Source organism: Rhipicephalus microplus, chromosome 1 (genome assembly GCF_043290135.1).
Source record: "Rhipicephalus microplus isolate Deutch F79 chromosome 1, USDA_Rmic, whole genome shotgun sequence".
NCBI classification, from domain to species: Eukaryota; Metazoa; Arthropoda; class Arachnida; order Ixodida; family Ixodidae; genus Rhipicephalus; species Rhipicephalus microplus.
The window spans coordinates 67,755,180-67,781,614 of record NC_134700.1 but is presented as its reverse complement, the minus strand read 5'-3'; positions in this window follow the sequence as shown (position 1 = coordinate 67,781,614).

The window sequence follows — 26,435 nt, the reverse complement described above, 5'->3', positions numbered from 1 at the left end:
AGCTCTGGCAAAGAGTGGCGAGTTCGGACACGGTACGTGGGCCCTTGGCCAGCAACATCTGGAAGGCGTCGTCGTCTATCCCCTTCAAAATATGTTTGATCTTGTCTGCCTCAATCATTGAAGGGTCAAGGCGCTTGCACAAGTCGAGCACATCCTCGATGTAGCTTGTGAAGCCTTCTCCTTGAAGCTGTGCGCGTCCCCGTAGGCGCTGTTCGGCACGGAGCTTGCGTACCTCGGGGCGACCGAACACATCGGCAATGCGTAGCTTAAAGGCACCCCAAGTGGCAAATTCCGACTGGTGGTTGTTAAACCAAAGACTAGCCACCTCTTTCAGGTAGAAGGGTACATATTGCCGCTTCGAAGGGTCGTCCCACTTGTTGCTTGCGCCTACCTTTTCAAATGTCGACAGCCAATCTTCGACGTCTTGCTCATCAGTACCGTCGAAAAAAGGTGGACCGCGTACGTGTAGCGCAGTGGGAACGATGACCATCGGAGGCTGGGTCGTACCTTGCTGGATGGTTTCTTCAGCCATGTCTGGGATGGCAGGTAGTTTCCGGTTGCGGAGTTCCAGGTTGAGTTACCCCGCACCTCCACCACTCTGGAACGGGGTTTATTGGCCCAAGTAGTGCTTGCACAGCAGGTCTATTGACGCGGGAACCGGGCGGCAGGAACCGACGCAGGATGCACAAAGCTCGGGGCAACAGCTCGCGCTCGGCTCCTCTTTCTAAAGGCGTGACCCACTGCGGCACATATTCTTCTTCCCCTCTACAATACGAGGAAACCTAACATGCGATTCCTCTAATGTGGTGTACCTACTCGAATGCAACGTGTGTACTATGCAGCACATAGGACAAACAGAAACACCATTTAGGATTCGCTTCAATATTCACAGAGCTTATGCAAAGTCAGCCCCAAATCTACCCCTATCAAAACATCTTAATCTTCCCGATTATGCATTCGACAAACTATCAGCAACGCTCTTAGAGACGGGATTTAAATCAAACCGAGAATGTGAACAACGAGAGTCATACCTTATCCACCGATTTGACACCCTCGATAGAGGAATAAATGAGAATCCTGGTACACTTGCAGCAATTAAAACATTAGAAAACAATAACGGCAATAATGAAAATAGTACCTGAGTTCACGGCACTGCAGCTGCGAATGGCACTGGACAATTCAAAACAATTGCAAGTGTAACTACTCTTCCTAAGTACAGCTGTCTGTTTTCTGTTTTTACTTTACTACCCAATCAACTGTGCCAAGCATGACATGCCCAACAGCAACCCTGTGCACAGTCGGGAGGCCCCCGCTGCACGCGTAATCCAGAAGCGGGCAAGGAATTCGCATTGCGTTCGCTTACCAGCCTCTGCCGCAATACGCGGCACCCCTCTTTCTGCGACGAAATGTCGATGGGGCGCTGAGTAGTTAAAGGCTTAAACTTCTTAAAAAAGCTCTTTTTGCCCCACACCGAACCGCCAGAACCAGGAGGCGCCATCTGGTCGGGAAGAATGCGTTAGTGAAAGGAAGCATACACAGACCGCTGACATCAGAAAGGTGAAGGAGAGTAAAGGGAGAGAGATGGAGGGGGATGTGGAAGGAAGAGTGGAAGGGTGGCCCGGGGGGAGTCTACCTTATATTCTTTTTCTCTTTTCTTTCTTTTTCTTTTCCTTTTCTTCTTTTTTCTTTTTCCTGTCTTTTTTCTCTTTCCCTCTGATTTGAGATTGTATAAAGCTGCGCACCAACAAACTATACCTTTAAAACTGATGAAGGCCAGACTCTAGGCCGAAACGTCGAAATAAACCACGTTGTGACCGCTCACGGAGGATTTACTTAACTATATGCAACGCTACGGCCACTCCACCACCATGCTTGCATATATATATATATATATATATATATATATATATATATATATATATATATATATATATATATATATATATATATATATATATATATATATATATTGCCACAGGCATGGAACGAAGTTGAGCCATGCCAATGCGAGTATGTGCCATTGTGTGAAAAAAAGAGGACTGTTTGTTGTGCTGGTGGTCTAACGTTCGGTTTGGCTCGACGTCCAGTGCTGCTGCTCTTGTGAACAGACCTTGTGGTCTTTCTGTAATCACGTGGCATTTTCTGGTGGAGATGCTAGGTAGTGTTGTGTGCACTGCAATCAGCAGCAAGATCCCGACGCTAGTCGCGACTTGAAAGAACCAGCTGACCTACTGCGTAGCAGGCGACAACTAGGCCTACCACCTGAATTCGGAACACTTCCAAAACTCGGCAGTACTATGGCTAGTGCGGGAACGCAAACACAAGAGACATCGTTGCCATGGTTCTTCGACGCCCCACGAACCACGAAGCCGTTCCACGGTGACCCTTACAAGGACGTCGACGACTGGCTTGACGACTACAACCGTTGCGGCAGCGTCAACTAGTGGAGCGAGCAGCAAAAGCTTCGGACTCTGCGCGCACTTCGTTGGAAAACCATGAAGTCACTATGACAACCTGGCCAGAGTTTTGCAACCAGTTGCGGAATACCTTCCGAAGCCCTGACCGAAAGGTGCAAGCGGAACGGCTCCTCAATTCGCAAAATCAGCGTCCGAACGAGAGTGTTGCCATGTTCATTGAGGACATGTCGTGGCTGTTCAGGCGAGCTGACTCCTCAATGACAGAAGAGAAGGTGCGCCTCCTGATGCGGGGAGTGAAAGAGCAGCTGTTTGCTGGACTAGTGCGGAACTCTCCCAGCACTGTAGAGGATTTCCTCCGCGAAGCCACGAAAGTGGAGAGAATGCTAAGGCAGCGTTCGTATCAGTATGAGCGTCCTGGCAGTCTTTCGTCAGTGTCATCGGCTTGCCAACACCTGACGTCACGACTATAAGAGACCTGACAGAGCTTGTGCGCAGTATTGTGCGCGAGGAGCTGCAAAAGCTGCATGCGGTGTCTTCTCAGCCCCTTGTTGCTGCTCTAACGAATGTCGTCCGCGAGTAGGTCCGGCAGCTGGTGCACCCCATGACGACTCTGCGTCCAGCCGAAGTCCAACCCATGACGGCCCCACGTCCAGCCGAAGCTCCACTATTAACGTGCGCGGAAGCAATATGTACTACTGCTCCAGCTGTTGGCTATCCATTCCGTCCAACCACCCTGCAGACGGCGCCGTCGTTCTACTCAGGACCACCACAATACGGCAACCCACCCCTTACACGGAAGTCCAGTGTATGGCGTGCTCCCGACAACCGGCCTTTCTGTTATCACTGTGGTGAACATCTACGGTGAGTGCGCATACCGGCACATGGGTCGTCCTGCCTTTCGTCCGGATGCTTGTCGACCCAGAGATGGTGAGCGGCTTCGCGATATCGCCGAATACTTGACAAGCCAGCAGTCCCCAACCTTTCTGCGTCGCCGATCCCACTCACCGTCTCCACGGCGTTCCACGTCACTTGGCCAACAATCCACCTTTGCGGACGTCCTTGCAGTAAGATCGCCTAGATTCACGAGTCCGCGCCGTGGAAACAAAGAACAGCGACCTCTGGGGGTGAGGCTTCTGTTGATCGAGCGTTGCAAGACCCTCCCCCGAACTGCCTGCCGACATCCGACGACATCCTTTCACCGACGTGTGCCATCGACGACAAACGTGTCTCTGCTCGCATCTCTGTCCTTGCCGACAACCACCCGCTAACCGCTCTGGTAGATACGGGTGGCGATTATTCCGTTATAAGCGCTGACCTCACTGCACAGCTAAGAAAGGTAACGGCACCTTGGGGACATGGAACCAACCTCAGGACTGCGGGAGGTTACCTACACCGCTGGGAATATGCACTGCCCGGCTCCGAATTCGCGAGTCGAAATACATTGCTTCCTTCATCTTATCGCGTGAAGGCTCCCAAAACCTAATTCTCGGAATGGATTTCCTCCGCGAGCATGGAGCCAATATTAACCTTTGCGACCTGCTCATAACGTTGTCTAACGACCATACAGCCAACAAAAGGATGCAGTTGCGCAGGCCACAACACTTCGAATTGCTGACGACACCATCGCACTTCCGCCGCGAGCCAGTATGTTGGTAACTGTGGAGAGTGACTGGGACAACAAGAGTAGTGGCATCGCGGAAAGTAACCTCTCGGTGCTCTTGGCTCGGCAGATTTATGTCGCGCGCGCTATCGTCCAACTCAAACATTGGGGGACTCCGCTTCTGATCACGAATTTTGGCGGCCAGTACCAACACTTGGCAAAGCGAACAGCGATCGCGAACTTTGAAGCCATTGATGACGAAGAATGTTCCACTATCGCTCCGATTGTCACTGCTGCCGAAGGTGACACTTCTTTATCCAGTACAGTTGACGTGAATCATCAGCTATCCACTGCGCAGCAGCAGATACGCACAATTTTACGTACGTGTAGTGACTGCTTTGCGTCCACCTCCCAAATCCCAACCTTGAAGCATCGCATTATAACGCAGCCTACCGAACCTCCAAAATCCCAACCGTGAATCACCGCATGATAACGCACCCTACCGAATGGCCTGTACGACAGCACGCATACCGCGTGTCGCAAAAAGAACAAGAGACAATACGTTTTCAGTTGAAACAGATTCTCGACGACGACGTCGTCCAACCCTCGAACAGTCCATGGGCGTCACCCGTCGTACTTGTTAAAAAGAAAGGAGGCACTCTTCGATTTTGCGTCGATTACCGGAAGCTCAACAAAGTGACGAAGAGAGACGTGTACCCTCTCCCAAGCATAGATGACTCACTGGATCATTTTAGACATGTCCGATATTTTTAATCAATGGACTTACGCAGCGGCTGCTGGCAGATCAAGATCGATCAACGCGACAGGAAAAAACAGCGTTCATAACTGCCGATGGCTGCTACGAATTCAAAGTGTTACCGTTTGGATTGTGCTCTGCACTGGCAGCGTTCCAAAGGATGATGGACACCGTCCTGTCCGGTCTCAAGTGGGAATCCTGTCTCGTCTATGTAGACGACGTTGTTGTTTTTTCCAAAACATTTGAGCAACACTTACGACTTCAGTCCGTCTTCGTCGCTATTCGATCCGCAGGCATATCGCTAAAACCAACGAAGCGTCATTTCGGCTACGAAGAACTAAAGTTCCTCGGGCACCTTGTCAGTCATGATGACATTCGACCAGACCCAGAAAAGACCATGGCCGTTGCTGCATTTTCTCCACCTTCGAACAAACGGGCTTTGCGCTGATTTTCGGGTCTTTGCTCCTACAACAGGCGCTTTGCGCAGAGCTTTGCTAACATAGCTGAACCCCTTACCCGCTTAACGAAGAAAGATACTCCTTTTGTATGGGGTCCAAAGCAGAGAGCCGTTTTTCCCCAGCGTCAACAGCGCCTTCAGAGTGAACCCTTACTAGGGCACTTTGATGAAGACGTCACCACCGATCTTCACACTGACGCAAGCAACATCGGTCTTGGTGCAGTGCTCGTCCAGTGGCAAGACGGCGTCGAACGTCCCATCGCTTATGCTAGTCGCATTCTGTCATATGCGGAAACTAACTACTCGACCACGAAGAAGGAATGCCTTGCTGTTATTTGGGCGATAAGAAAGTTCCGACCGTATCTGTATGGCCGTCCATTCAGAGTAGTTACGGACCATCATGCCCTCTGTTGGCTGGCCAATCTCAAGGACCCATCAGGGCGCCTCGCGAGGTGGAGCTTGCGACTTCAAGAATTTGAGGTGACAGTCGTCTACAAGTCGAGCTGCAGGCACACTGATGCTGATTGCCCTTCGCGCGCTCCCCTCGCGGTGACATCGAGCGGTGATGATACCGATGGCCATATCCTTTGTGCAGTCAGTGAATTGGACTTGGCCTAACAACAGTGGAATGATTCAGAGATCCGACAACTTATCAAATACCTTCAAGGTCATAGCTCGAGTCCACCATTGGCATTCGCACGTTCAGGGTCATTTTGTATCCGCAACGACACCGTCTACAAAAAGAACTTCGAACCTTATGCGACTGATTACCTCCTCCTCGTCGTTCCACCAGTGCTACATGCTGACATTTTATCTGCCTGCCACGACGATCCTTTCTCCGGCCACCTAGAATTCGCACGTACCCTTGCCCGGATTCGGACTCGCTACTACTGGCCGAAGCTCACCCAGAGTGTCAAGCATTACATTAAAACATGCAATCATTGCCAGTGCCGTAAAGCCCCACCTGTGCGCCCTGCTGGTTTATTCCAGCCTGTTGCACCCCCGTCACAACAGTTTGAACGAATCGGCATGAACTTGTTTGGACCCTTCCCGAAGTCACATGATGGCAACCGCTGAATCGTAGTCGCAACTGACTATTCAACAAGGTACTGCGAAACGAAAGCCTTACGACGAGGCACCACCAATGAGATTTCGTATTTTTTCAACAACATCGTCCTCCGCCATGGAGCGCCAACAGTTCTTATCGATGACCGCGGAAGAGCCTTTACAGCGCAATTGATACAAGACGTCATGAGACTTAGTGGAATAGCTGATCGCAAAACGACCGCATACCATCCACAAACCAATGGTCTGACAGAGAAATTAAACAAGACGCTCGCTGACATGCTATCTATGCCCCGCCGCGGTGGTCTAGTGGCTAAGGTACTCGGCTGCTGACCCGCAGGTCACGGGTTCATATCCCGGCTGCGGCGGCTGCATTTCCGATGGAGGCGAAATGTTGTAGGCCCGTGTACTCAGATTTGGGTGCACGTTAAAAAACCCCAGGTGGTCAAAATTTCCGGAGCCCTCCACCACGACGTCTCTCATAATCATATGGTGGTTTTGGGACGTTAAACCCCACAAATCTATCTATCATGCTATCTACGTACGTCGACCGCGATCACAAAAACTGGGATAAAATTTTGCCATACGTAATGTTCGCTACAACACTGCGGTTCAAGAGACTACGGGTTTAACTCCTTTCCGGTTGCTTCGCAGCTGAGAAGCAATTACGATGCTGGATGCCATGCTCTTGCCTGACATGACCGATATTCCTACTGATGCGAACGACTTTATCCGGCCCCTCGACGCGGCCCGCCAGCTTGCACTCGAGCGGATCTGAAAACAACACATCGACTCGCAGAGCTACAACTCCCGTCATCGCCATGTCATTTACCAACCCGGTAGTATGGTGTGGTTGTGGATCCCCGTTTGCCAAAGGGGCTGCTCGGAAAAGTTACTTCACCACTATTTCGGTCCTTATAGAGTACTATGGCGCCTCACAGATGTCAACTACGAAATCCTGCTTGACGACACAGCTCGGCGATCTCAATGTTCCCAGCAGGCCGGCATTGTTCATGTGTGACAGATGAAGCCACACTACCCCCGAGCCACCTGACACTGCTTCATCATGCGTCTTTGTGCGTGCGCACAATTACTTTAACTTTTAATCGGCATTGATCATCAGGGTGGTACTTTTTTTTGGAAGGTGGGCCAATGCCACAGGCATGGAACGAGGTTGAGCCATGCCAATGCGAGTATGTGACATTGTGTGAAAAAGGGGAGGACTGTTTGTGGTCCTGGTGGTCTAACGTTCAGTTGGGCTCGACGTCCAGTGCTGCTGCTCCTGTGAACAGACGTTGTGGTTTTTCTGTAATCACGTGACAATATATATACGACCACAGAGAGAGAGAACCGTGCCCCCCCCCCCAATCACGAAGAAGTTGGTACGCCACTGGGTGGCATCCTTATACAGCGGGACAAATCTTCAGGTGAAAAGGTCATCGCATGTGCAAGTCATGTACTGAAGCCTGCTGAAAACGAATTATACCATAACCGAGCAAGTCTGTCTAGCCGTCGCCTGGTCTATACAAAAGTTTGGACCTTATCTTCACGGCCGCCACTTCACTGTGGTTACGGACCATCACGTGTTCTGCTTGTTCTCGACAGTCAAAAACTTGTCCGGCCCCCTTGGTCGCTCGATTTTACGTTTGCACGAATATTATTTCATACAAGTCGTGGAAAAGCACCAAGACGCTGATGCGATTTCACATTGCCCGCTTCCTTCAGCTCCACATAACGATATCATCAGTACCGCACACGATGAGCTCTCAGACGTTCATTCTCCACACATTTCGTCCTTAACTACTCTAGACTCGACTACTCCGAACTAGCCTGGTTAACTATTACTTCACGAGCACGCTGATTCTTCCTGTCGTCACCACATGGACTGCCTTGACGGTTCTTCGTGAGCCCCTAACGCCCGTCTTCGTCGACAGTTGACGCAATTAAAGCTCAACAACTGCGTCCTGTACTGCCATATTTACGACCCTGACGGTCAACACTGGGTGACCGTTCTACCTCGCTTTCTTCGGGCATGTGTCCTCAAGGTATATCACGACGACATGATTGCTGGGCACCTGGGCTTCTAGAAAATGTGTGACCGCATCAGATGTCGCTACTTCTGGCTGGGCCTGTCCACCGGTGTAGCGAGGTACGTTGTCTCTTGCACCCTTTGTGAGCGTTGCAGACTCCCTATATGAGCTCAAAGCGGACAATTGCAACCACTTCTGTGCCCGCTGAACCCATTTCAGGTAGTCGGCATCGACCTGTACGATCCGGTTCCTGTGACTGTAACGGGAAATCGGGGAATACTTACAGCTATCGACATTTTGACACGCTACGCCAAAACAGTTTCGGTGCCTCCTGCATCAGCATCAGAACTTGCTGTATTTATTCTTCGAGCAATAATCCTTCGTCATGGTGCTCCTCGTGTCATCCTGAGCGACCGTGGAAACATAATCATTTCCCAACTCGTGGACAAAAAGCTCAAGGCCTCCGGCATCCCCCCCCCACAAAACAAGCTCCAATTACCATCCACAAACGAAAGGACTGACTAAGCATTTCCATCGCTCGCTATCAGACATGTTAGTCATGTATATCAACCCGGACCACAGAAACTGGGTGCAATATCGCATTTTGTTTCTTTTGCGTACAATACTTCCGTTCAGCGTACAACCATTCTACATCGTCCACGGTCACCCCCCTCTTCTTTCCTCGACGTTTCGTTCTTCTCTGCCCATGTGAAACCATCTTCATCTTCCAGTGTAGAATATGTGTCACGTCTGCTTCATTGCCGCCAGCTGGCCTGCGTCAACACTGAAGCAAAGCAACAGGATCGCAAGCTCGACTCTGATGCATCTAATCGGAAAGTGTCGTTCAGGCCCGGCGATGAAGTGCTGCTACACCCATTCACACTGCTGGCCTGTGCGACAAATTTTAATTACACTTCATTGGCCCCTACACTGTCTTAGAGCGAACGTACCCGGTCGATTATCACGTGGCACGCGCACTTCAGCCAACGGACCGTCGCTGCCGGGCCGTAGAGATAGTCCACGTATAACGCATGAAGCCTTTCACAAGGCGTTCTTCACTTTAAACTGCGGTCAGGATGACTGCTTTCTCGGGGGGGGGGGGGTTTGGTGTGGGAATTTATTACGCACACTTTCTCATACATCTTCATAATCATGAGTGTTCGTCGTCTTCATTGGTAGTGGGAACTCGTCTGGCTGGTGATCTGTGCATTGGGTGTGGTCCCTTCATCGTGCCATCGGGGCCCAACAAAGGTGGCTTAATAATAATAATAATAATAATAATAATAATAATAATAATAATAATAATAATAATAATAATAATAATAATAATAATAATAATAATAATACTTTGTACACATCCCTAAGAAATACAAAGAAACGGGCCTGTCTAAGTCCCAAGGACTTCTGCGACTAGGCCCGGAAGAGCCGGTTATAGTGACGTCGATACAAGAAAAACAAAAGCTATTGTTGCTTCTTTGCTAACGAACAGGCTAATGACTGACACCATTGCTTTTTACAGGCAGTAAATAAAGAAGAACAATAAAAGAGGGATCCAGAGCATACGCGACATACAAGTAGACCATGTGATTTTACAACTCTGCGAGTAATTTGTTTGAATGCCTTTTTGAACTCGCTGAAAAAAATTCTTCAGGTAGTGCATTGAAAATTTTTGGAATATGTAGACTTCTACATGCTTCCTCATATCTGTTAGAAAACCGGGGTACAACAAAACGCTTTTTTTTCTCTCAGCATTCGACACATTACATATGACACTTCAAAGTAATAACACCAATTGTATCTCAGCACAACTGTTTTAATAAACAAATCCTAGAATACACAGAAGGCCGAAACCTGAAAAATAGTACTGGCGTGGGCCTATCTATCTACCTTACTACCGTAAGCTACACTATTTAAAATATCTTGAAGTAAGCTATCAATGCGTGTTTTCCAGCGTTCTGAGCAAAATGGCAAAACCGTAATCCCATATCTCATCACACTGTATGCTAGCGAATGAAGTATCATTGTTTCACTGGTAGAGGCACCAAGCTTTTTATATTGAAAAGCAGAAATGCCACACTTCTGAGTTTGGAACAAATAAGCGCCATGTGATGTTGCCAAGACACACCACTATGAAAAATTACGCCTAGGTATCTGAATGTTTCGACGTTTTCACTGTAATAATAATAATAATAATAATAATAATAATAATAATAATAATAATAATAATAATAATAATAATAATAATATTAGACGCCGTAGAGACGCCGTAGTGAAAAAATATGGTGTTATTTGTTGTGGCCTGATATCGCACAGCACAGAGCTTTTAAAACAGAAGTATGCTCTGTATCCATCAGTTTTCGTAAACGGAAACACAATGGAGGTTATGTGAAGTTTAAAGGAATACGATCACAATGCCAGAAGCACCGCCTGATATAATGCGACAGCAGAGCCTCACTGACGCTTCGACAAGTGTTTATAGCTCACTCACACTTGCGGTGGACGTGTCTGCCTTTCCTCCAGACGACAACGTTTCCGCTTGTGGTCCAACAACTGGCGTGACCCCGGCTGTGCCGCCACTGGAGACATCAGAACCTTTTTCAAGACGACTTCCTGGTGACGTGGCGGAGAATGTTGTCGGCAGATTCAATCTGGTTGCGGCCAGGGCTGCGGGAACCACGGGCTCCAGCGCAGGTACGAGTGGTGTCGAATGTGGCGACGACGTCACAGGCTCCTCGGACAACAGCGAGGGCTGCTGTTGGTGGAAGGCCATCGAGAACACGGAGCCTCCATCACAAGGTTGGACAGCAGCACGTGGGGGCAAAACCACCGGCGTCGGTGCCGTGCTGGTGGCCGTCTGGTACCAGTCGCACTCGGCTCCGGCGACACTCTCCAACGGAACCAATTCTGGAGACATCACGGCCGTCGCGGGGCGCCAAGTGGGAACCGGTAGCGTCGTTTCGTCGCCGGGCGAAGTCGCAGACGGCGTCCAGATTGACCGCTGATGCGCGGCTGTACCAAAACTCACCGCGTCGGAAATGCCGGGGCTGTTCACACGCTGAAATGGCGCGATCTCTTCCGTGGTTCTCGAGGAAAGCGCAGCATTTTTTTGTTCACTCCACTGCGGTGCCCTCGAGCGTGCAGCCTCACTTTCGGCAACGACTTCTCTACTAGCAACAAGGACTTTCACACCGCCATGGGAGCTTGCATGCGCTAGGCCATCAGAGCCTGGCGGCGCCTGCTGAATGTGATTCAGGAGCGTCGCCTCCTGTGCGGATGTCCGCCTGTTTACGAGTGTGCGCCGATCCTTGAAATCATTCCTTGATGCACCGCGGCGTCTCTGGCAGGCGTTGTCACTGGGAGAATGACTGCCATCGGGTGTCTCTACAGCTCCGACGCCCTCATTTGGAGCTTCTCCTGCAGCAAGATAATAAAAAATTAGAAAATTGTCATTAAAATGGTCTTTTTATTAGCCATCTCTCCTAATGTTTAAAGGGACCAACAATTGCTTTTCCGCGACACAGTTTTTTACTACGTGACAGAAAGCTCGCTCTTCTTGGTGGTTTAACTCCAGTTGTTAACACCAGTAGCTTGTACTTATTTTGTGATCCTGCAGCATTTTTTTATCTTGAGAGCTCTATACAAAGACGCAGCTCACCCTAACTACAGTTCTGAGGATACTTGCCATCACGAAGCTTCAATGCTGAGAATTAGGCAGTAGCGATGTCCTTTCTCTTCAGACGGTTTATGAGTGCTGCACTGTATATAAATATATACTCAGATGGGAAGTTTTGGTGAATGATGCTCCCGCTCAACTCCGGTGGCTTTACTCAAAACCAGAATGTACAGGACCATACTTAGCACCGTTCTTCTTCGGTGAGTGGCAGCCGGAGGAAATTTGAAAGAAATTTCTAACAGTACGAATACAACCGAAAACCGAACCATATAGCAGCTTCGAATGCAGCTGCGGCATTTTTTGCGCAAAAAATGACGCGATGGCATGTCTGCCCAGGTGGCAGCGCCTAATGGCAAAAAATCACACTAACGCTAACGGCGGTCTCACATTAAGATTCACTCCTTCGCCCGGGAACTGAGAAAATAGAGGAGTTGCTGGTCGGGGGTAAAAATTATTCTGAATGAGGGGGTCTAAAAATTATGGAGTAAAAAAGGTGTGTTTTGTCATACAACAATATTCGTCATCAGTCTTCCATTCTTTTCCTATCGTCAACGCCACACGCCTGGCACTTTCAGGTCACGAACGATATGCGCGTTATCAGCGTGACATAACATTCTTGAATAGAAAGTGGCCCGCACCGAGATTTCAAGAAAGCAAGAAAGGAAGTGCAAGCAACCCGGATGACGATTTTTGCTGTAGGACAGACACCCTTTTTCCTCGATCGTTTTTTAGAGGGCAAGAGAACAGGCACTTTCACCCCACGTGGCACTATCTTCTGTTATAGAGAGTCATAGTTCTGCTTCGCAGCAGTTCATGTACTATGCTTAACCAATTTTATTTCGAGATTTTCGACCATTTGTCAAAACAACACAGTGAGACAATTTGGCTTTACACAGCTTCCCAGTGTTTCTAGTAATTCCCAGTATTTGTACCGTGTTGCGTGCTCCTGCGCCCAAGGTCACTTGAGCCTGTGTCATGGGGGGCTTGTCTCGGAGGTATTACTTTCTCAATACACACGGCAAGCCAAGTAATTTAAATCTTCACTGCGCATATGCATGACGCCGCAACGAGTAGCAGTGCGCGTTTTTGAGACAAAATGTAGGTAGAGAAACTATCAAACAAAATATAAGCAACATAAATTATGCATGACGGTTGCATGAGCTCACTGACATTGCTTAGGACGAGCTGACCTGCATGGGACCATTACGTCATGCAAAGGCAGCATTACTTTAACCCACTCAACTAACGCTGGTGTATATTTACATTTACATACAGTAATAATGGAAGAGAGCACAGTGGATTAGGGGACAAACGGGGGTTAAGGATATCATAGTTGAAATAAAGAAGAGGAAATGGACATGGGCCAGGCATGTAGCGCGTAAACAGGATAACCGCTGGTCATTAAGGGTAACTAACTGGATTCCGAGAGAAGCGAAGTGGGTTAGGGGGAGACAGAAGGTTAGGTGGGCAGATGAGATTGAGAAGTTTGCGGGTATAAATTGGCAGCAGCAAGCACAGGAGCGGCTTAACTGGCGGAACATGAGAGAGGTCTTTGTCCTGCAGTGGACGTAGTCAGGCTGATGATGATGACAGTAATTATTTAAATAGGGGACTATATCAAGCACTATATCACTACTAACAAAAACAAATAGTCGACTGCGTACAGCAATCCATGCTAACGTGACCGAGTAGATCGGACCGTTCATGTTCTTGCCACCGGAAGCACCAAAGGCTATTTGTTCGCGACTTCCATTAATGAAGGAAAAAAAGTCAGTTTAATCACAAGGGTGAAGCAATGGATGAGAAAGAAACAAATTGTAGTATTATGCTAAGCCAGGTTGGCAGCTATCTTTTTAATGTGTTTTTACGAAACTCTAGAAAACTACAAAACCCCGGTGTAAAAGAACCCGGCTGCTCCTGGCACACTTATTGCTCCAGCGCTTCGGATTAAAAGCGTGCGCGCGTGCGTAATGCACTTCCTCAAAGGGTAATTTGTCTCGTTCTGTCAGCGCAAGTTCAACTGCTTGCACGTTTGCCTAGCATAATCTACAGACACAATGTCGTCATATCCTCTGTTCATTCCGGTGTATGTGCCGCTTTGAAGCACACCGTAAAGCACTCTTGGAGTCTTCCCAAACATGAGGTGTATTAAATATTGTGTACACATGTGGCGTTTCAGCGATTCAGTGATAGAATAAATTTTGCGTTGTTGTTAGGTGTCTAACTGCGGCGCTGTTGCTCATCGGTTATGAGACGAGTTTTATTTGCGCTTGAAGTAATTAATCGTTTAATGTACGGTCCTGGTTCACTGCAGCTAAATATTTCTGTGAAATAAATTCTGAAGCTTCGGTATCTATAGTGTCCCTTAAAAACAACAAAAAACGGAATGACACGAGAGACACTGCACTCAAGACAAATTTGTCTCAAGTGTTGTGTTTTGAACCAATCAAAATATGTGAGCCGTTTCACTTACTGATGAGCGAATTTCAGTGCGGATCGTTATGCGCCCTATTGAAAAAACGTCGAACATAGGAATGGTGGATTCCACCATCCACCATTTTGGTGGATATGGTGGTGGAAATATTGTGGCACATGGTGTATGGTGGCTATGGCGGAGCGGATGGTAGATGGCGTGCTCCAGCTGGCAATGCTGGAGCGCGAAGCAAAGTCCGAACCACCATGACAAGCTGCCACTAAAGATATTAAAAACAATTGTATTAAAGACAATGTAGAAAGCACCTGCAAAAAAAAGAAATTGTGACCGCGGAGAATTGAACCTGCCACCTCCGAATTTCGAACTGAGCACACTAAGCATTGCGCCTCGCCAACTTTTTTTCTTTCTTTGTTGCCTGTGTACATACAACATTCGCAAACATATATACATCAAACAAAGTAGAAACATGAAACAAAGAAAAGAGGTGAAAGCCTCATATTTAACAGGCTTTTTAAAATTCCTTCATCTGTAGAAGGCTTTCTACTTGATGAAGCCATTCAGGCACCTCTTGTTGAACCTTTTGTGATTCCACGAACGAACTGACAGATTGAAAGAAGTATTGGCTAACCGGACATGCATTAACATCAGCATAGCGCACCGCCATTCTAGATTGCCATATACCGTGCAGGCCCAGTAACATAACTAGGTCGAAAGGTATTCCTTCTTCATTTGAAACTGGTAGAAATCTGATGCCGTAGGTATCGAGAGGCAGATCCTTTTTCAAAGTCCTTTGGAGAACGTCCCAGAAAGAGACTGCATCCCAGCAGTCCAGGAAAACATGTTCGATTGTTTCCACCTTTTTGCAGAGAAGGCAATCAACACCCCAAGAAACGAATAAGCCTTTTTCTTGCATCCATGTTTTCACGGGCAAGGCCCCAGTGTGCAATTTAAAGAAAAAGGATTTCGCTCCAGGTGATATCACCATTTTTTTACACGGCTTAAGATATTTTGGCATAAGCTTACACGGTATAATGTTCGATGTAAGGGAACAGGAAGAACTGTTTCTACTAAATTTTTGTATAACGTTTTACGCGAAACCGTATTGAGGTATTCCAATGAAAAGCGCGTTTTTAAAAAGAGACATGAATCAACAACTTCTCTTAGGAAACCTCTAATGCTTGCTTTCATGTGACCAGATGCTACCACAAATTCTGGCAACCGTCTTCCAAGCCTAAGCTGTATAACAGTACTTATGAATGGGTCTCGATTATTTTGGAAAAACATAAACCAATTAACTATCTGACGAAAGTACAAATGACACAGACCAAGTCCTCAAGTCCTCCCGAGCGAACTCGTATGAATAAGTTAGTTCTACTTGTTCGCTCCCTAGAAGAACCTCACAAGAAAACAGCAAATATTCGAAGAAGCTTCTGTAGATTCACACGTGAACAATGCAATACCTGAAGGACATAGCAGAGCTTACTGACTAAAAATACGTTACAAAAGGTCGCTCAGGCGAAAATTGATAGCTGTAAACCATTGAGTTGTTCAGCTTTTTCTCGTAGCTGCACGGCCTGACGCCGCCAGTACAGTTCACTGTCACAATAATATTCTAATGGCACACCTAGGTATCGTACCGGAGTAGTAGTCCATGAAATACCAGCCACAAATTGTGGAGTCACAGGCCATTCGCCGTGCCAGTAAGCCAGGCACTTGCTCCAGCTTACCAAACTGCCGCTTGCATTATAATAAATGTTCACAATTTTTATGGTTTCAGCGATACTATCATAATCTTTACAAAACACAGCCATATCATTTGCGTATGACAGTACCCGTACTTCAGCTTCTTGTAGTTTGTACCCCACTATGTTACTGCTTTTCATGACTTTTTGGCAAAATGACTCTATATAAATTGAAAATAGGAGGGAAGACAAAGGGCAGCCTTGTCGTACAGAGCGTCTGACATTAATTCGTTTCCCAAGAACTTTGTTGATGATTAGCCGAGTTTCACATCCAGTATATGCCATTCGAACTACTTACTCGAATTACTTTGCCAATATTGACATAGTCTAACGAAAGAAAAAGAATTTCGTGCGGTACTCGGTCAAATGCTTTTTCTAAATCTATCTGGATCATCGCGTGTGATTGTTTGTGGCATCGCAGCACTCCAATAGACTTCGTGCCTTGTGAATGTTTGTGAATATAGTACGCCTTTTAATCCCACATGTCTGGTGGTTGCCTATAATGTTATTAATAACTGTCTGCAGTGTCCTTGCTAACACTTTCATCAATATCTTGTAGTCGATATTTGATAGACTGATTGGCCTGTACCATTTCACTTCACGTAATTTAACTGCATCCTCAGTTTTTGGAATTAATATAGTATGAGATAGCAGAATCTTTATGTCTAAGGCTTCGTTAAAAACCGCTGCAAGGATCGGTGCTAGTTCGTGTTTCAATTCCTTATAAAATGCGGCTGTTAACCCATCAGGTCCTGGGGACTTTCCCAAATGGAGGGCAATGATTGCTTTTGTCACTTCCGGTTCAGAAATAGGACATTCTAAGCTGTGTTTCCTGCAGTCCTCAACCTTTGGCATTAATTTTAAAAATTCATGCTTGAATTCATCTTCATTTACTTTACATTTATCAAATAAAGTGGTGTAGTACTCGTTGAAAGTATCCTCTATATATCTCTGTTCACTTGTAACGTTACCCATTTATTCAATCTGATGTTTAGCATTCCGCTGAGCGTTTCGTTTTTTGAGACCAAGCTTTCTTTCGGTCGGTTTTTCTCCTATGGTCATTTTCTCTGCCCTTGCCCTTATTTGCGCGCCACGATACTTCTCCTCATCAATTTGTTTCAATTTGGACTTTACTGACCTTATATCATTTGTGAATAAGCCTGGCGTTTTGCTTTCTTCTGCCAGCAGTTCCTTCAGATTTAAGCGTAGGGTTCTTTCTTCTTCACTCTTTCCGTGTTTTATTACATATGAGCGTTCTACAGCTTTCAACTTTATATTCTGTTAAAATTGTTCCCACTTCACTCCATACTTTTGTTCTCCACTGTCTATGTTTACTAACGCCTCTCGAACACTGTCCATAAATATTTCATCTTCCAAGAGATTAGAATTTAGCTTCCACGTGTCCCAGTTTAATACTGGTCTACGTCTATTTCTTCTACCTATTACAAATGATACTAAGCAATGATCACTAAATGAAATAGGGAGGACATTGTACTCACTGATAACCGGAACTAAATCCAGTGACTCGTAGGCCCTATCTAGGCGTGCATGACTGGAGCCTTGGAAATGCGTATACAGTGTTGGTCCTTTACCAATACATTCTGCAACATCCTCAAGGTCTAAGTCGGAAATTAGATTTGTTAACGCGACTGTGCTTGAGCCGTTGAAATTGGATGTACTTGTTTTATCATTGGCACAGATCACACAATTACAATCTCCCACAAGAATGACTATGCGATCGCATTCACAATAAGTACGAATTTTGTCGAATGTTACACACCGTTCATCAACTTTAAGAGGTGCATATAAACAAATCACTCGCCAATTAAGAGAAAAGAAGGCCAAATCACATACAATGAACCTTCCGGATGAATCAGACGTGACATTTTGAACACTGGCACCTAAACTATTCCGCACAAAGATCACACACCCTGCCGACCTACCAACTGTATGACTGACGCTGGCGGTGTAGCGTCCGGTGAAACGTTGCAGTAGGCTCTCGCTGGCGTCCACGCTCTCCACTTTGGTTTCCTGAACTTCAATAATGTCCAGGTCTTGGTCCATGGCTAGTCTGTATAGCTGAGTGTGTTTCTTTCTGGAAGCCAGTCCTCCTACATTGAGCGTTGCTGCTTTCACGAACCCACTCAGTGACGTGATCGCTGAGCGGGTCCAAGCTGAGAGCCCTGCACGTTCACTTACTAGGCTCTCGTCGTCCAGGGTGGATCCATGTTGTTCACCTTTAGTTTGAGCTGCCATCGTCACGTTTGAGCGACGACGACCATTGTCGGGCAGCGTTTTGTTTCTTGCCTCCACTGACCACCTTCCACTGCACTTCCGACTTTACTTGCGTTTCGTCTACTTGAGCGCCATCGTCTGAGTCGCGACGGCGTTTTGCAGACGCAGATTCTAATTACATGCTTAAGGCATCCAGGTCACCAGACAAATCCTCATTTTCGTGTGTTTCGTTGGTCAAAGAGTGCCGTGAAGCCGAGTTTAGAGGAGTCGAAGCAGCGTTGGCCTGGGACGCCGGTGTTTCAGGGCGCGTTGCTTGCAGCTGCGACGCGGCGTGCATCGCAGGCGCAGGACGCGTCTGTTCGCTAGTCGTTGGGGACGCTGGACTTCCCATCTTCCGCCCGGCGTTCGTGTTCAGGGCTGAAGAAACTTGCTTGCTTTGGTTCAGCACCGGCGTGTCGTCCGATGTCGTCTGCTTCTGTGGTGTCGGAGGCAAAGACGCTTGTTCAGATTCCTCCTCATCCATGAGAAGTTCACTATGTTGAGTCTCTGGTCGTCGCCCTGCAGCTCGTGCGTATGAACGGTTGCACTCGTCCTGCTCATGACCGAAAGAGTGGCGTTCGCTGCACCTTGGGGCTTTACAATCGCGTCGCATATGCCCCGTGCTTCGGCACCGCAAGCACAAAGGCGGTTTTTCAGGCACCACGACAAGTGCCGTACTGCTGCCAATACGCACCTTATGGGGCAGTTGATCCACAGAAACGCCGTCTCGTAGTTGCATGCGTATTACACGAGTTATCGATTCAACTCCTTCAAAATCCTCGACTCTCCATCGGTCATCGGTCACCTCCTTGACGTCGCCGTATTCATAGATGGTACGTCGAATAGCGTCTTTTGTAACATCGAACGCTAGCCAGTGCAATTTCATCTTAACCTTTTCCCGCGTCGGGTCAATGACGAGACATACCCAGTCTTTAACTTTCAGAACGCCTGCGGCTGTCAGCGCTTTCTTTGCTTGCTCGGTCATCATGTTCAATAACCACACGTGCGACATCTGATATGCTCCAATGCCACTTACTTGCTGTATGACGCCGAAGTCTTTGAGAGGTTTCCTGAAGTCGTCAATGCGATACGGTCGGCCGCTGACATCGCAGTGTAGAGCTACTGCTCGACGCATCGCTTCACCTGATGGCAACAAAGGCAGAATAATCCTGTAGTACTTTGTAACGAGGGGAGGCGCTGTACCACGGCCGCCGTCGGCCGCTGTCGCTGCTCGGGACGAGCTTTCCATCCTGCGTCTGCACCAACCGGCGTCCAGAAGCAGAATGATTGCGCCACGCCAACAGATGGCGATGTGGGTGTTAAAGCGACGACTAAAGGCAACAGGAATGCAGCAGTGATGAAAAATTGGGCACTGTGGAATTACAGTAGGTATGATGTTGTGAGAGGAATATGAAAAGGGGTCATGGTTGCTGGGCTGACGTTCGGCAGTGCGGTATTGTGCATGATATGAGAAGTTCAAGCAAGAATAGAAATTAAGCAACGTGGAATAGGTAGGCTTGCTTTAGGAGCTCACTGGAATACACCAAATCAGGGAGTACAAGGTGATATGGGATGGACATCATTTGAGAGCAGGGAAGCTAGCAGCAAGATAAAATTTCAGAAGCGATTGAAAAAAATGGGGGAGGAGCGTTGGGCTAGGAAGGTTTTCAGCTACTTGTACATGAAGAATGTCGATACAAAATGGAGGAAGCAAACCAGAAAGTTGACTGGTAAATACTTAGAAAACAGCAGGTGGCCAAACCAAAAAGAACTATCGGTTAAGAAGAAAGTGAAGTAAACGCAGACTGACATGTGAAGAATTGGCATCATTAAGAAGTCCGCACTAGAGATCTATCGAACTTTTAAGCAGGAAATCGCCAAAGAAGGATCTATGATAATACTCGGAGTAGTTCTCTACTGTTTGCGGCCAGGACGGGAGTATTGCGAACCAAGACATATCGGGCCAAATACGATGGGGTAGACACAGTATGCAGTGCGTGTGGAGAGGAAGAAGAAACTGACGAGCACTTGATAATGTTTTGTAAAGGGCTTCACCCTATAGGTCAGGATGATGGCGCAGAGTTTTTCAAAGCACTGGGGTTTAGGACAGGGAGTGCAAAATAGACTTTAAGCGGGTAGACTTAACTAGAAGGAGGTTATCTGATTGGTGGCTAAAGTCAAGGCACGAGTGAAAATTAAACCCTTCACTGCAGAGTACCCGTCCAACTTTACTATTTAAACGAAAAAAATAGATAAATCTAGTGGTTAGTTCACTAAGTATCGCGCCTAGGTGGCGTTAGCCGCCACCCGACCTAAAGAATACAGCAACATCCATCCATCCATCCGGTAGTCCACTAAGGAAGTCACTGTTTATCTTCAGTTCTGTTTGTTGTTTACTCGGGAGGGACGGGATCTGAATCTTCTAAAATTTGCACATTTGATAAACACGCACAACTGCTGCCTGTAACGATTTACACTGCGATAATGACAACAGCGCTATGTTTTTGTTACAATTCACAACGGCAAGGAAAAAAAACAACTGAGTGGACTAAGGAGCAGGTAGAGTTTATTGGCGGTTACTGCCAAGTTTATTATCCGTTTCTCGCTCCTTCCAAAAAGCGATATCCGTTCAGGCTTTATGACGCTTCTGTGCTCATTCGATAGATACGCCCACACAATTGATTCTGACGTTTTTCGCGCAACGCAGAGCGCAGTCATGCCAGAGCACCGCTGTTGCTCTGTCGTTATGAACAACTACATAACCGCTTGGCGAAAACGAATGTTGTGCGCCAGAAATATTATTCTATCATATTAGTTCAGTAAGCATACAAATTGACGTCTCTATGTTCTCGCATAAGAGCCAGTGAAGTGCCGGCAAGTGCGACCGGCGGCTGTCGGTGAGGGGAGGTGTACATTTGGTGGAAGTGCTGCAAGTGCGTCGCATCGATGTTTGTTGGTTCTTGCGCGGACACCGTCCACGATAAGAAAGGCTTCATTTAGGTCAAATGTAGCCGCATCTGTGTTGTATTGTCAGTTTACTTGTCAAAATTGTGTATTCTGAAACTCTGAAGCGCCGATAACACTTGTACGGCCTCGGTCGGTATGACTAACCTTTGGTGAAAATCATGGTGGTAAAACAGAGGGGTAAAAATCAAATTTGCTGGGGATCATCTCGACGTATGTCGAAAGTGAAAGTTTATGCATATTCGCACGCACTTTGTTAACCCGAAGGTACGGTTCAAATAATGGAGTGTGCAAGAATTACCAGAGTTGCGTTTCTAGCGTGGCGACATCGAGGGACCACTGTGTTCTGCTCTAACATTGACAGGGGCGATTGCAAACATGAGCCCATTTATTGGTCAACAACTGCGCGATGTAAAACATTTACTGTCAAGCTCACAGTGACAATTCTAGTCTTCTAAACATCACAACAAAGAAACACATCGCGGATGTCGAACTGATGTAAGTACGTGTGCGAAATGTAAACATATTGCCAGCCGCATATTCTATGCTCCACGAAAATTGAAGCGTTGTTGACACCACAGAAATAAAAAACAAACGTACTAAGAAGCGTAATGAGCAGCGCTGGCTTCTTTTGACCGTAAACATATATCTCTGCGCATTCAAGAATAAAAAACTACAAATAGGTGATTACGCATACTGTTCTGTGCATTTCATCATGCCACCATCATCCACCAAGCTTCCACCATGCCCCCGTCATCCACCTTGCTCGCCAAGCCTTCCACCAAACACGTTTTGCTTCGCCACCATGAGCCGGCATTTTCCACCGTCACCACTATTGGCTCGCCACCACCACCACCATGTGCCATCATTTTTTCCAATCTAGCCGTCATCGGGCGGCATTTTCCACCATCACCACCATTGGCTCGCCACCACCACCACCATCTGCCATGATTTTTTTCACTTTCGCCGTCATCAGCCATTATGCTTACTACAGTTTCCACCATATCCATTAATATTTCCACCATATCCACTATTTTTCCATCATATATCCGCCAACAATTCCAGCATCCACCAACCGAGGATTTTCAATAGGGCGGCTTCCACTTTCGGGAAGGGATCTTTTTCACCGCAATAACACTCACTTACATACGTAACAACAGTACTTTCACGTACTTTACTTCTATTTCGTGAATGCACGCGGTGCCATGAAACCATATTGAGAAATATACAGAAACGTCTCAGCAAAGCACGCCGCTGTAATACGAGAACAGGGCACGTATTGTGAGATGGCTCCTACTCGCATGACTATTATACCTCGCATGCTCAGCGCGCGACTTGTGCGGCCTCTTCAGAAGGCACCAGAGAGAGCTGCGTTGCTCGCACTGATCCGTCTCAAATTCGTTGACATTGGCCGTTAAAGGGCCCACAGAAAACAGACGCGCACACTTGTCCCCCATGTGTCCTCAACATATTCGCGCAAATAAGAATATAAACTAATACACGAATAGAGATGCGTTTCATTTTGATCGACGTCGTCTCATTATTAATTTTTGTGTCCGCTGTAGGCTTTGCATTCTGGTGCTGCAGGTACTCGGAAAAACCTGGCTGCACGGTGCCTGAGGAAAGAAACGTCGCTCGTTGACGCCTGCGCGCTTGCCGCATATCTCGTGAAATCTCGCAAACTATGATGACATAGTCATGAGTGGCTGTCTTAACATTTACGGGGTATTTATAGCGTCAATTTAAGGGTGAACCTGCATGCGCTGCTTCCAGACATGCCTGCTCGGTCATGAGTGCTTAGCGCCAATGCGGGCCATATGCACTCCATCCAGCAATTAACCACCCTTTCTTTTATACCTCTCCTACTCTTGCCCATCGCCTAGCCCTGCCGTGGGCTTGGCTTTCGCGGGGAGCATAATACTTTCTGTAGTGCTTCACGGCAAATGAATCTTTCATTAAGTTGTGTACAGAACCACGTAGTGGCGTCTTGCATTCCCCATGATATTTAGTGATAACGAAGACAGTGAGCATAAGATACAGGAAGTTGCGCTAGAAATAGTGGATAAATACAAACATTTGGGCGTATGAAAAAATAACGGGGCTGAGTACCCAAGGGAGCACGAAAGATACGTAATGAATGACTATATGTAACAAGAATGCAGCTGTAATAAAAAATAGGGCACTGTGGAACTACAATAGGTATGACGTTGTGAGAAGGATTAGAAAAGGTGTCATGGTCCCGGGTTTGACGTTCGGTAATGAGGTGTCCTGTATGAGATCAGAGCTTTAAGCAAGATTGAAAACTAAACAACGTCGCAAAGGTAGACTCGTTTTGAGAGCACACGGGAACAACCCAAATTAGGTGGTACAGGGTGACATGGGATGGACATCGTTCGAGTGCAGGAAGCTAGCAGTAAGATAAAATTTGAGGAGCGATTGAGAAAATTGGGAGAAGAGCGTTTAGCTAGCAAAGTATTCAGCTACTTGTACATGAAGAATGTTGATACTAAATGGAAAAAGCGAACTAGAAAATGGCCAAACAAATATTTAAACGGCAGAATACCAAGCCTAAAGGAAACATCAGTTAAGAAGAAGGTGAAGGAGACTTAGAGGGACTTGTGGAAGATTGGAATGCTTACGAAATGATAACTGGAGACCTAGCGGACTTTCAAGGAGGAAATTGCAAAAGAAAAGATCTACGATGATTCTCAGGGTAGTTCTCTGCTGTTCAAGGTCAGAACGGGAGTATTGCAGACCAAGACGTACCGAGCAAAATACGATGGGCGCGTATTATCAGACGTATAAGACACGTTATAAAGTGCGTGTGGAGAGAAGGAGGAAATGGCTGAACCTTTGATAAGGTTTTGGAAAGGACTCCTCCCTATAGTTCAACATAATTCCGCATGATTTTTCAAAACATTGGGGTTTAGGGAGAATGAAGGCAAAATAGACTTTAATCGGCTAGAAATTACCAGGACGGGGCTAAGGCCCAAACAACGAAACGTTCCTTTCCTTTGACCGCGTCCTCTCCTTACGTGAGGCTTCCTTACAACCAAGGACCGACGGAGGAAGCAAGCGTACTCTGAAAGCTCCCTTAACCCGTCCTCGCGGGAGGAATGGTTGCCGCGCTCCTGCGTTCGAGATTATCGAATATAAGCTTTGCTCACAAGCGTTTATTCTGTAAAAAAAGTTGGGTCACCACATCACTTCCAAATTGAAGTGTTAATATAGAGACGCGTGTACGCTTTCTTCCAACTACGATTACAGAATGTGAAAAGCCACCGTAGTCGAGCGCAAAACGTGGTGCATTCTAGCAACACTGCGCGCCGTCGTGCCTGGCACCGTGCACGCACGCTCGCCGTTCGTGTCTCCCCGCAGAGGTGGGGTGGGAGGGTTGCCTCGTAAACGAAAACATCACGTGGGCTAGCTGTGAGGCGAAGCGCTCGTTCAGGGCAAGGAGCGGACCTAAGGGCGCACGAAGGTAGCCCCAAAGCAACCTTAAGCTGAGGAAGCGCCAAGGAAGCCTTTACCGAGGGCTCCTCAGTAAGGAAGCTTTCAGAGTGACATAAGGCGGCCTCACAAAAATGAAGGCTTCCTCACTGAGGAAAGGAACGTTTCGTTGTTTGGCCCTGCATGATTAGTGGCTACAATCAAGGCACGAATAAAATTCAATACTTCAACACATAGTGATAGTACTTGACTGTAGATTGGGAGGCGTAGGCCGCCACCTGATCTACAGGGCACAGCTTAACACAGCCATCCATCCATCGGTTTAAAAGTAAGGACATCTATTTTTATTTTCTCCTGTTCTCTTCCCCCGTGCTTGACCTACATTCTCGGTGCTCCCATTAACTGAACGCCTTCACGTGCTTATCGCGCGCGTTTTCTTTTGCTTGTTTTAGGAGGGAAGCTCCTTAGGCCGAGGATCATTCATCTGTAGTCGTTGCCTCGTCTGCAGCCACCTCTAGTTTATGACTTGCTCAATAGATGACGTTTTGTGTATATGTCCTTGGGAATAATATTGTCGCAACGTGGTAAGAACAGGACACAAAGCTTCGTTTCGACGAGAACAGCAAAGCTGTATTTGCACACAAGCAAAACGCAGGAGCAGACACGGAACGTCGTCTTCCTCGAAAAACACCAGAAACTGCCACTCGTGATGCTCACTATTTTCTCCTCTGTTGTGCTTACGGCGAATAACCGTGACATTAGCCTCCCTTCCAAGAAGGCATCATCCCGACGCTTCGTCATCATGGCGGCAGGGTTTGTAGTGACTGGCAGCCCATCGGTTCATTCGGACAAATAAGGCTTCATCTGAACTGCGTGCACAACTTCTCGCGCATGGCTTTGACGCCTTGAACAATGTGGACTGTCGGGCATAACCTCCTAGCTAACACTACTGAGACGCCAAAGGACTTTATACGGCCGGAAGTACCATCTTAAGAGCTTCTCTGAGAGGCAACGACGGCGAACTGGGGTCCAGATTGAAACTTTCGCTCCTGGTTCATAGGAGACTGATCGGTTAAGACTATAGCGCCTTGTGTCATAGTCCTGGTGGCGACGAATAGTCGGCACTTGTTTCAATGCCATCAGTTTCATCGGCAACATAGCGTTGTGACGACACGGTCATGGAGAAGACGGAATGGTGTTATGCGTGTTGTCTCTTGCTGGGACGTATTGTAAGCGAAAGTGACATAAGGCAGTATCTAGAAAAAGTTGTAATGTTCCGCATTGACGTACATGTAAAGCAAATCCACAAGTGTTTTGCTAAGCCATTCCGTGAGACCATTTGTTTGTGGATGGTATGTCGTTGTACGCCGGTGAGATGTTCCACTTAGGCTTAAAACTGTGTGTAATAGCCCAGCTGAGAATGCCTTTTCTCTGTCAGTCATTACTACAGATGGAGCGCCATGCCTCAGGACTGTATTCTCAATGAAAAACCGGGCTACTCCCCTTGCCATGCCCCACTCCAAAGCCTTGGTTTCGGCGGAGCGAGTGAGGTTGTCTGTGGCTACAATTATT